This window comes from Euprymna scolopes, chromosome 46, assembly GCF_053919585.1.
Source record: "Euprymna scolopes isolate OS-2025 chromosome 46, ASM5391958v1, whole genome shotgun sequence".
NCBI classification, from domain to species: Eukaryota; Metazoa; Mollusca; class Cephalopoda; order Sepiida; family Sepiolidae; genus Euprymna; species Euprymna scolopes.
This window is the reverse complement of record NC_136527.1, coordinates 22,553,480-22,566,727: the sequence shown is the minus strand read 5'-3', so window position 1 is coordinate 22,566,727 and position 13,248 is coordinate 22,553,480. Positions and strand designations below refer to the sequence as shown.

The 13,248-nt window shown below is 30.8% G+C and overlaps 1 protein-coding gene across 3 annotated transcripts in view; it reads right to left on the bottom strand.

Moving 5' to 3' along the window:
* The window catches only part of LOC145271402 (uncharacterized), a 96,129-nt gene that overhangs the window by 45,321 nt on the left and 37,560 nt on the right, over positions 1-13,248 (bottom strand). The window contains exons 2-3 of one of the 3 annotated variants that reach the window (XR_013865854.1): positions 12,400-12,487; positions 5,841-7,989 (exon numbers count right to left, since the gene is read on the bottom strand). The exons of 1 other annotated variant lie outside the window; for it this stretch is intronic. The gene's annotated coding sequence lies outside the window, so the exon portion shown is untranslated. Of the gene's footprint in view, positions 1-5,840; positions 7,990-12,399; positions 12,488-13,248 lie in introns of those variants that run through there. One more of the 3 variants, XR_013865855.1, reaches the window with a different exon arrangement.

The following is a 13,248-nucleotide window of genomic DNA, read 5'->3' as shown; positions in this document are numbered from 1 at the left end:
TTTGTTTGATTAAAAATTCGATAGTATGCGTAAACGCTTACTTTCTTAAGTGGTCTTATGATTTTGACCAGGACTTTATATATATATATATATATATATATATATATATATATATATATATATATATATATATATATATATATTTACCAGTGGTGAAAAAAGCGGACTAGAGTGCTCAATGTGTAGTCAGAGCAATATATAGGAAATTTATTACTGTGAGTCCAGAATGAGTTTACAAATTGTTTCAGCTAGAGGAAAATCCTCAAAGAGAGGAAAAAATCCAACTAGTATCGTCAGAATTCATAGATGGACTAAGTTATAAAGTCAAATAAGAATGGAAAAAAGAATGAAGTACTATTGGGGTGGTTGGGGTTATTTAGGGAGCATTTATGCACTCTAAATCTGTCTTTGAACGTGGTGCTTGAGAGGCCAATGTAATTTTTTTTGTTTTGTGGGTCTTCAGCAGGGGCAATAGTTGCTTTGCAAACCACATTTGTTGAGAGACAATTTTGCTGGAGCGGGCATTGGGGTTTGTTAAGGCAGTTACAGTTATTTTGACCATTGTTATTATAGTTGTGGTTATTTTCAACCCGTTCCTTCACTAACATTAACTCTCCAACCTGTTGCCATGGTGATCCTTTAAATTAACTTTTAAGTTTAAACCGTTATAAACTTTTAAGTTTAAACCGTTATAAACTAAAAAAACGTATATAAGAATTTACACATAATTAATATTTAATTATAAACCCCTCTCTTATTGCATACACTCCTACTACTTTAAATTCCAAAGTCCTCTCCCTACCACTCCCCCTTCTTTTCTAACTCCCCTTTATCTACGATGTTTCCATTCTTATTTGACTTTATAACTTAGTCCATCTATGAATTCTGACGATGCTAGTTGGATTTTTTCCTCTCTTTGAGGATTTTCCTCTAGCTGAAACAATTTGTAAACTCATTCTGGACTCACAGTAATAAATTTCCTATATATATATATATATATATATATATATATATATATAGAGAGAGAGAGAGAGAGAGAGAGAGACAGACAGACAGACAGACACACACACAATAAATAAGTAAAAATTATATTCCAACATGCATGATATTGACCATCTTATAAGGTATTCCTTTAATTCAGTTGACTTATACAATTCATGACAGTATCTGTTTCGTAGCGCAAAATCAATCACTAAATTATTATATCAATGAATGTAAGTAACCAATTATTTTACAATTCACCATTAGCAGAAATGAAGTACAACTTATGACTATCGATTGAAATAATTTTTTATACTTAAATTTTATATTGGACAGATTAGTGAATTAATTTATAATATAAACCGAGTAAATGTTTTTTGATAATATTAAGTGAAAGACATTAAAACTATATTAGATTAATTATTAGTTGAATATGGATGACTATGGGTTACGAAATGTTTATAATATGAATGCTAAATGAGAAGAAAAAGTTAAATTAAAGAGGACAAAATAAATAAAAGTAAACTTAATATCTCGTTTGTTTTGTTCCAAGGGAAGTAACTCTGCCTCACTTTAATTCAAATAATTTTTATTATTTACAATTACGATAAAAAGGAGGTTTCAGATAATTTTTAAAGTTAACTTAACGTAAGTATATGCTTGGATTGTATGATTTTTGAAAGCTTGATTATAATAGTCAAGAAAATTGAATGATGTCTGGTTTTCAATTCAAATCAATTGATTAATTATAATAATCGTAATGATCAATCGTTTTAAGCTTAGTTTAGTTTCGTACATACAAACATGTAACATAGTTTATAATTTATTAATGTTATTTTTATAAGTATGAATACACAAGTTAGAATTAATAAATTTACTAATTATTAAATAGAACTTCTTCTGATGAGTTAAGGACATAATAGATTCACTGATTGATATAATAATTAAGTGATTGATTTTGCGCTACGAAACAGATACTGTCAAGAATTGTATAAGTCAACTGAATTAAAGGAATAAATTATAAGTTGGCCAACATCATGAATTTTGGAATATCATTTTTTGTTATTTATTCTCTATATTGCTCTATAATTACATTGAGCTTCTTAAATAAGGATTGGTATAGATTATAAGAAAATATATTTCAACAGAACTATATATATATTCTCTTCTTTCTTCTCCCTATTTTTCTATTTATTTTTTTCCTTTTCTCTCTCTCTCTCTCATCCTTTCCGTCAACCTCCCCTCTCCTCTCTTATTAACCATATCACTCTCTCCCACTCTCCCCTTCTTTCTATTATTTTTACTCTTCCCCAACCCTGCCCCTAACCCCCTCCCCCTTCTTTCTATATTATTCCTTCCCTACTCTATCACGGTTACATCATTTCATCATTCTCGCATTCACATCACTCCCTCTCTCCCTCATATCTATTCACTATCCTGTTCTATTCAATTCATCTATTTTTTATTTAAAAAAAGGTTTATTATTTATTAGAAAGTTTTTTAATTAAAAATGGGTACATAAGAAAGGGAAAATTCCTGTAAAATTAGACCAAACATGGCGTATTGCTACTTGGACGTAAGGTACTACTAATTGGAATCATATCGAACATGGTATTGTGGAGAGCTTACCAGTGAGATGCCTATTCACATTACATTTAAACTTCTGCATGTCATTACACCCAGGGAATTAGGAATTATGGGAAGCGGGTTCAAAAGTCAAGGGGAATTCCACTACAATATAAGGATTGTCGGCACCTAGAGGCTTCAACATTGAAGGGTTGGTATTTTTCTGCTTTCGCATCATTCGGGAGTTTGTACATCGAGGGTTCACAAGTGCTATTTAATCAGAGCACATTCAATTAAAGAAGTTACAAAATTGGCAAACAGATGCAACATTCCGGCGATGTGACAGGGGTTGGAGCATGGCGGATAGTGCAGATTCTATTAGATTTGAAACTCTTTTTGGATCATGTCTAATAGGTAAAGACTAGTGGTAGATTTATCAGCTTAGATGTGACGACAATACTCTGCATGGTAGAGATAAAGGATATGTGGGAAATGTTAGGCCGAAAAGTTTGAAAAATGGGTTGTCAGGTAATATGTTTTTTGTTATGGTAATAGTTTATAGTTTTTTTATAATTGTTAAAGGAACGAAGCTTAGTCTTAGTAGCATTACCTGTTTTTATTCATTTGCGGTTCCATTCCTTTACAAACTGAACGTAGTTTTCTAATACCTCTGCTATTACTTTTGATATGTGTACATTCGTTTTCCCCTCATGTCTATTATAGTGAAATTACAAAACTGATGAAAATATTCTTGAAATTTCACATTACTAAATCAGATAAAGACTATTTTTCAACCTTGAAAAGAATTGTAAAAATTCGAAGGAACACAATTAGTTCTTAAAGAAACTAGCATTGCTTTCAATTGAAAAATATACTTCACTAATACACAATATGTCAGGTTGAAAATGATCTTTTCTTACAAATTAAAACAATAAGAATGAAGTAAAATAAAATATTTATTTCTATATAAGATTCTATTAAGCTTATATATTTTTATATGTATGCATATATATGTATTTTTATGTTTTAATTTTACAAAATATCGAAACAATAAGTAAAACTTTTTCTGGAGCAGTGTAACAGAGTACTCATGAGAAAATCAGCAGCAGCTATAAGATAGCTGGCTTGCTATTTTATATTGCCTTTAACCTTAATCACTACCGGTTTTGAAGAACTGTTAAGGTTATGTGCGTAATTGGAACAGATTATCTCTTTTCGGGGAATCAGGTGAGAGGGGGAAATGTTTTGTGGAGCTGGATTTTTTTTAGATAAATTGAAGTTGTGTCTAATATTGCTGGTGTGGTAGACCTTTGTAAAAAAATCCGATCTTCGTTCTGTCGACAGAACCGTTTTTATTTTTTTATCGCCACCGAGTTATTAATTTGTTTTACATGGACATGCTTGTGTTTTGAACATATATAAATATATGGAGGCGTTATCAAACGTTCAAACAATTATTTTGCCATCCGAAAACTTTCATTTTTATCTTTTATTCTATTAACAAGTTTTTGAATCGGATTAATTAATTTTGTAAAATGGCCGTTTTCATCTTGTACTAGATAATGTTGTATGGTCTTTACTTCCGGTTATTGCATCCTTATTTTGGAGAGTGGATGTGTTTGCATTTTATCATCTTAATTACTGTTAAGTTGAAGGGAGTGCAGAGAGTACAACCCAGGACATGAGTACAACCCAGGCTATGATAACGTAATTGTGTGAAATTGGCAATACTCATATGCGCAGATCGAAATATAAATTGAATAAGATTATAAAAATAATAATTAGAAAATCGAAAGAAGAGAAGAAACATTAGAAAACCGAAATAAGTAATTGTATTAAGAGAAGAAACATTGCTAACTAAAAAATTAACTAGGATTCAAAATATGAATTCATCTGTAACATTATTAGATTTTAATGGAATTTGTCTTTCTATTTCGATTGTCTTTATTCTTTTAGATAATCATGGATACATGTTTCGTCATCTCTAACTCTTATGTGTGATTAAAGACCGAAACTGTAGTTGCTCTCTACCGGTTGCACAAAAAAACTGCTTCTGAAACTTGAATGAAGTTCTTCATCTTATCCTCGTTCACACTGTTTATGAAACACGTGATTCGGAAAGAGGGATTTGAAGAGACAGCAAAAAAACATATGGAAGAGCACACTAACCTGAAAAACATTCATGTGAAGCCCCCCCCCCGCATTTAACGGTGGAAGTTATTTCAAGGTATTAGCAATAATTATAATAAGCAATTGGTGATGGTAAAAGTCAAGTATATGTTTTGCTTCATGAATGTATTATCCCAGGCATTATCTACTTATTTTGAATCACAAATTTTATATTATTATTGCGTGAAGTATGGCGAGGGCAGAAAGGTTATTTTCAGCAATTGTTTAATTTGACATTTCTAAGAGGTTAATTCTAAATATGAATTGACCTTTCTCTAACTTAAGCCATAGAAAGCATATGAACAAATCAGACTTTCGTGGTATTATTTCAATGTAGTGTTTGTTCTGTCCTAGAAGGATGTGCTCGCAGGTAAAACCTTTGAATGTGTGATTTTTCTATTGCAGTCTTTATTCAATTTTCGGAAAGATAGATTCCAATGATAAAATATGCAACTCTGTGAGGCATGTGAATAAATGTAGATTATAAAATAGAATTAAATTGTTGAATGTTGTTTGTGCAAAAGGTTTTAACGACATATAAGCTATATATGATGAATCACATTCCACCACAAAATTATGACCATGACGTTTTTAAGGTGATTAAATTTCTTTTTGTGTGTACGGATGGGAGTGCTATATTTGAGAATTTCAAAACAAACAACTTAGCATAGTACTTTTGTATACTTTGTAGTGGTGATTAATTCCTTTCGTCATTTTCAAATGCAAGTTAGTTCTTACAAGGATTCATTAACTCAAAATATTCATAATCGAAAATTGTTTAAAACTAGAAAAACCACACTCTTAATCTTATATATTGAGAACATACGCCTATAACAATTTTGTTATTTCTTATGAATTTTGGTGAGGGTTACAGTCGTACAACTCATAATAACCTGTTGTTTACCAGAAATATGCTGCAGGTGGCGTGATTAAAAGTTTCCCTCGATAAATATAGAGGAAATGTGTCACATGATATGGCAAAGAAGTATCTCATGTGTTTGAGGATAGAAAAGAGTTTCCAATCTGAATATGGAAAGAATATTCAAAGAAGAAATACATGGAAAAATAAAAAATGCAGAATAAAATACTTAATCAAAAGTTAAATTAATAAAAGAATCAATTCGAACATTTTGTTAACTTTATTTCACGTTTGCAGTTCTCAGAAATGAAGGGGTTCCTACCTATAATAAATCTTTCTTTTTATTAAAAGAACCAGAATGTTGTTTGTCTCTTTTTTAATTTAATATATTTCAATCGAGAAATTAATTCTCATGCATTTCAACCGAGAAATCATTTAACCAAATATATTTGCCAGTTTTTTAAATTCTTTTGTCTAATTCAGTTGCTCTTATAATTACTGAAATAAAAATTTTCCAAAGATTCCAGCTTTTTTCTATCTTATTAAAAGCAGTGGTAAGCTTTCATTGTGAGCAGTCATTATAATTCTATCCTGATCATAGTGAAGAAATCCTCTTTAAAGCCAGTCTATAAAACATTCCTTACTAATATAATAATAATAATTCCAGAAAAGACTTTGCACAATATTGTTTGGCACATTTTTCCAATTTTTGAAATACAATGTGTGGAGTATTTTTAACTACTATTTTGATTTCTGTAGCTGCTCTGTTAAGTAAAGCATCATTAGGAACGCTCTGTATGTGTTTTCATATGCCTCACCAAATGTCAATCGGATGCAAAAGAAGAACCACATAATTAACAAGAATGTGGTTTCTCTCCTGTATGTGTTTTTATATGGCTCAACAAATGTGACCTCCATGCAAAAGAAGAACCACATACTTCACAAGAATGTGGTTTCTCTCCCGTATGTGTTTTCATATGATTCAACAAACTTGACTTCCATGCAAAAGAAGAACCACATACTTCGAAAGTATGTGGTTTCTCTCCCGTATGTGTTTTCATATGACTCAATAAATGTGACCTCTGTGCAAAAGAAGAACCACATACTTCACAATAATTTGATTTCTCCCCCGTATGTGTTTTCATATGACTCAACAAACTTGACTTCCGTGCAAAAGAAGAACCACATACATCACAAGAATGCGGTTTCTCTCCCGTATGTGTTTTCATATGACTCAATAAATGTGACCTCTGTGCAAAAGAAGAACCACATACCTCACAAGAATGTGGTTTCTCTCTCGTATGTGTTTTCATATGACTCAATAAATGTGACCTCTGTGCAAAAGAAGAACCACATACCTCACAAGAATGTGGTTTCTCTCCCGTATGTGTTTTCATATGACTCAATAAATGTGACCTCTGTGCAAAAGAAGAACCACATACTTATCAAGAATGTGGTTTCTCCCCCGTATGTGTTTTCATATGACTCAACAAACTTGACTTCCATGCAAAAGAAGAACCACATACTTCACCAGAATGTGGTTTCTCTCCCGTATGTGTTTTCATATGACGCAACAAATTTGACTTCCATGCAAAAGAAGAACCACATACTTCACAAGAATGTGGTTTCTCTCCCGTATGTGTTTTCATATGACTCAATAAATCTGAACTCTGTGCAAAAGAAGAACCACATACTTCACAAGAATATGGTTTCTCGCCAGTATGTGTGTTCATATGACTCAACAAACTTGACTTCCATGCAAAAGAAGAACCACATACTTCACAAGAATGTGGTTTCTCTCCCGTATGTGTTTTCATATGATGCAACAAACTTGACTTCCATCCAAAAGTAGAACCACATACTTCACAAAAATATGGTTTCTCGCCTGTATGTGTTTTCATATGACGCAACAACGTTAACTTAAGTGCAAAAGAAGAACCACATACTTCACAAGAATGTGGTTTCTCTCCTGTATGTGTTAGCATTTGATGCAATAAACTTGAATTGCGTGCAAAAGAGGAACCACATAATTCACAAGAATGTGGTTTCTCTCCCATATGTGTTTTCATATGACACAATAAATGTGACCGCTGTGCAAAAGAAGAACCACATACTTCACAAGAATGTGGTTTCTCTCCCGCATGTGTTAGCATATGATGCAATAAACTTGACTTCCATGCAAAAGAAGAACCACATACTTCACAAGAATGTTCTTTGCATCTCATGTTTGTCTTGCATCTGATTCCACAAAAAGTAGGAATGTAATGAAGTGTGTGATGATAGGCACGCTAATAAATTTCAACTTTGGAAAATTTATATGAAGAAAGTCATAATTATTTTAAACGATTTTTAAATCAACAATGCAGAAAGGTGCTTCTTATCCATTAATGAATTTCTTTTCATTGTTGCAAATTCTGAAAGTATAAAATAAATTTGAAAAAGTACATTTCATCTTGTAAAATTCAATTTATTATGTTGGTAGTTATCAAAAAATATCCACACATCTATTAATTAATTAAATTAAAAAATAAAATGAGTGTATTTTTAATTCAATACAGGTTTGTTTACAACATTAATGTGTTTTTATTTTTCCAACTGAAAGTAATAACGTTTTTTTATTTTAGAGATGAGGATTGAGTCTTCATATTATTTGATTCTTCAGAATACTGTTCTCCACTTGGGTATTATTTTCACAACGTTTCTGTTACCTTCGATCTTATTTGGGTGTATTTTGTCGAACTTGAGAACCTTTCTCTTGAACTCAAAAATCTTTACATAATTCTGAATGGAACGTTTTATTTAGTACATGGGATTAGCACACTCTAGTATTGGTAGCGATGACTGGGTAAAAATTCCTAAGTAATTTTTAATTCTATTTTCAATCTCACTGAGGATAAAAACTTCTTGCGTTCAGTAGTATGTAATCTACAACTAAATTTTACCTAGTACTCTAATCATAGCAACATATATTAGCATTACAGGTCCTAGCAGACAATCTTGGTATGAATTTTAAGAACTATTTTGTTTCTAGATGTTATCAGTATTTATTACTCCATATCATATAAATATATATATATACATACCTATAGACAGTTTTTATTACATATTACTATATGTATATATATTATTATTAATGGTTCCTTTATCGTGTTAAATAATATATAACCTAGCTTACTCTTCATTGTTTTTCTCCATTTATAATTTTTACTTTATCCCATAATGGTAGATGATTTAACTTTTCCATCCATATATATTCTGCCACAACAAATTTTTCAATCTCTCCACATATTACAGCTTTTCAATGATTTTATACCCTTACTGTTAGTGAATGACATGACTCACATTTGTATAATTTTCCACATTTACATGGAATCTATAAGTCATGAGTTTTTCATAAGTGGATTTCCATGAACACGTTTCTGTAGAATCGAATCACCCTTGAATACTATATAATGTCTAGCTCTCTGTTGTATTGTTTTCTTAAACCTTCCACCTTATTTTGATATTTTTATCAGTAGCAATACACATGAACAATACAATGCTTTGGATAATCACACATTCCAAGGGGATTCTGATAAAATAGTCATATTTTACAAACCAAAGCATTTTAAGTCGTCAATATACCACTGTTTTGTCCTTTTCAAACGAATTTATGAATAATAATGTGCAGTATATATTTTGTATAATTTTTAGTATGAGTCATAAGTTTTGTAGGCGTGTCCTATCTGGATACGTTATTAGACTACTATAATCAGGGTTTTTTAAGTATAAGTAAAAATAGTTTGTTGTTTTTGCAATTGTTATATGAATGCGCTGTTTTTCTTAAGTCAGATTGCTCTTCACTGTTCTCTTCCATCTATAATTTGTACTTAATCCTATAAAAATAGATGGTTTCCCTTTTCCATCCATATATATTCTGCCATATCTGATTTTTAAATCTTTCCACATATTACAGCTTTTCAATATATTTCTAATTGTACTGTTAATGAATGACATGGCTCACATTTGTATAATTTTCCACATTTACATGGAATATATTAGTCATGATTTTTACATAAGCAGATTGACATGAACAACATGTTTCTGGAGAGTCCAATCACTTTTGAATATTCTATTGTGTCTAGCTCTCTGATGTATTGTTTTCTTAATCGTTCCTTATTTTGACATTTTTATCAGTAGCAATACACATGAACGATAAAATGCTTTGGATTATCACACATTCCAAGGGGATTCTGATAAAATAGTCATATTTTACAAACCGAAGCATTTTAAGTCGTCAATATACCACTGTTTTGTCCTTTTCAAACGAATTTATAAATAATAATGTGCAGTATATATTTTAAGAGTTTTAAACAAATAAATTTATAAATAATAATGCACCTTATATATTTTAAGAGTTTTAAACTAATAAATTTATAAATAATAATGTTCATTATATATTTTAAGAGTTTTAAACAAATAAATTTGTAAATACTAACGTACATTATATATTTTAAGAGTTTTAAACAAATAAATTGATAAATGGGCATTGTATATTTTAAGAGTTTTAAACAAATAAATTTATAAATAATAATGTACATTATATATTTTAAGAGTTTTAAGCAAATGAATTCATGAATAATAATGTACCTTATATATTTTAAGAATTTTAAGCAAATAAATTGATAAAAAATGTTAACATCATAAAATGGCGTTTTCAATAAGATTTTGTAACAACTCCCCCGATTTCTAAATGCTCGTACTGCACTGGTATGAAGAATGTTTTCGTGAGATTTAGAATCTAGCCAAGAAAAGATTGCACTTTTAATAGTTTCGCTTGTCTGAAATAGATTTGAGCACTCGCTTTTCCGTTGTGTAAAAAAGATTTCAACATGAGTATGGAACTTTTTTGTTTTGATTTTATTTGAACTATCATAAAACAATCTTTTTACTGTTTTAATCTGTTAAAATAATAATTGTATATGGTTTTCTGTTGTTGTAAATAGCAATTAAAACACATGATATCCGTAAAAAATCGTTTTGATTTTGAGTGTAGACTGTAGCATTAGGAATAGCATAATAACCAGAAGCAGCGATAGCACAGCCCCTGTAAAAGGACGTTTTGTGTTGTTGATTTTTATTCCAGATCGATTTTTTTAAATAAAAATTTGATTATAAAAACTTTTCTTACATGTTTAGTTAGAGCTATTTTCTTATCAAGCATATAAATATTTAAAAACTTTGACTAGTGGTCAAAATTTTAAATATTGTGTTTTTGTTTTAAACAACCGAAAATGTGACTGAATTATGTTTTAGGTTCACATGTATGAGCGGTATCACCTCTCTATTTTTTTAATTTTCGTCTTTTTTCCAATGTTTGAAGCGAATTATTATTGAATAGAAACTAATGTGCCCAATTATGAAAAATGCAAAATCGATATTTAAATATTTGTAGGAGGTGCTCAGTTAAAAAATAAAAACGGTAGAAAAAGACATGAAATGTCATTTTTAAAAAATCAAATTTATTCAAAATTTGTGAACAATTTGTCAGCTTTAACAAATAGTTATTATTTTTTAAATATATAAATAGGTGGGTAAAAATACTTGATACTTTTACAAACGTTGCGTTTTCTGTTAGAGTGACGTCACTTGTTTTAAATGACATTTATTTTTGTTTGTTTGTTGTAATTCTTGTATAATTGCTTATGGGTGTCAAATGCCCTCGTAACAAAAACTCGCTTAATCCTTTGTCTAACCCTAGGTACGAGTGGCAAGCCTACTTCTAAAACCTTCAGCCCTTACAATAACGCTAAGTCCAAGTGGTAGAGCTCCCCACTAAACAAAATTTTTCGGTAAGTTACATATAAACGTAAAAAAAGATCTTTCCTTAAGGAAAAGTGCAAATGATTGTTTTCCCATAAAAATTATATTGGTCAACTGTCCTAAGACGCTAGAATGGTCTTAAATGCTAAGTCATTTTACATTAAATTCATGTGAAACCAACCCCCACTCTAAATTCTAAAAGTTCTTTTTGTTTCTATCAAATATCCAGGATGTTAACGCATAACTTCCCTTAGCTCTAATTGTAGAAATTTAAGAATAAAGTAATAAATAGCAGTGTTTTAAAGCACTTAGACAGGAACCTGAACTATGTGATAAAAATTTTAGAATAGCTAATGAGTCCCTATTAATTGTAGAAGGTTAATTAATGCTCGATTAAGAGTAGGAATAGAATGTTAGTCTTTCCGTCATGAGTGATTTGTTGCAGAGAATCTGAACACACGTGTGATAAAAGCCATGGGTTGCTAAGAAAAAGGAGATGAGAATGTACTTCGATTTAGGTGTTAGTAATAATTAGCAGTGTTTTTAAAGCACTTATAGGAACCTTGACTATGTGATAAAAAAGTTTAAGAACAGCTAATGTTTCCCCATTAATTGTAGAAGGGCTTGCTCGATTAAGAGTAGGGAATGAAAGTCAGTCTTTCTACCATAATTTCTTTGTTGCAGAGAATCTCAACACAAATGTGATAAAAGCTGCAAGTGGCTTAAGAAAAATGGGGTGAGGATATACGTCAATTTAGGTGAAATGATGCAAGCAGATGTAATTGAATGATCGAATAGTCCATGGAGTTTTCTGATTGTGTAAGTAGAAAAAAAAGGATGGTAGTAAAATAGATGTAAAGGCTTTAAATAAAGTCATGAAGAAGTTTGCCTGAGTGTTACCGGCCATTGATGATATATTAGCCTTACTTGGGTTGACAAAATACTTTGTAAACTTAGATCTGAAGTCAGGTTACTCTCAGGTTAAATTAAATAAGAATGATAAAGAAAAGAACTTCATTTACCTGCAACTGAGGTTTATTTCACTTTAACATTATACCATTTGGTCTCGCAAACGCCCCGAGGATGTTTCAGCAATTAATGTCCATAGTTCTACAGGGACAGAAATATTATGCATTACCATATTTGGATGATATTTTAATATTCTAAGATACGATGGAAAGTCACTTGGATCACATAGATAGGGTACTACTAGTCATTTTACATAAGCACAACCTCAGGTTGAAAGTGATGTAGTGTGAGATTTTAGGAGAAGAACAGGATCTGGGGTTCAAAGTTAGTGAACAGAGTATATAGCCAGACCTGGAAAAAGTCAAAATCGATAAAATCTCGACTCCAACTACTGTGAGACAAGTCAGATCTTTCATTGGTATGACGTCATATTATTGTTGATTTATAAAAAAATAATTTCTGCCTCAAATGATCTATGATCTGATATGATCTTTGTTAAAAACAAATTTACTTTTTTATCTCATAATCTTAGTGATATGCAAAAGAGATAGTACGTAAAATCGTTTTATTTGAGCCAAAATAGTTTTCATTGTATAAGAAAGTTGAGGGCTTATTGCTGTCATATGTTATGTTTTTATTATTATTATTAAGACACTTTTGGGTAACTAGGAGATAGTGACTTTCATGGATATGTATAGAGGTTGACTGGAGGCTTTTGCGGTTCCTAATAAGAAGGCAGAAACGGTGGTGCATCTGTTGTTGGATGAAATTCTCCCCAGATTCGGAGGACCACCCCAGCTGTTAAAAGATAATGTCCGGAAAATATTAACAAAGTCATGAAGAAGGTGTTGAAGGACATCAACATACATCATGTGATGACGTCATTTTATTACCAAACAAAG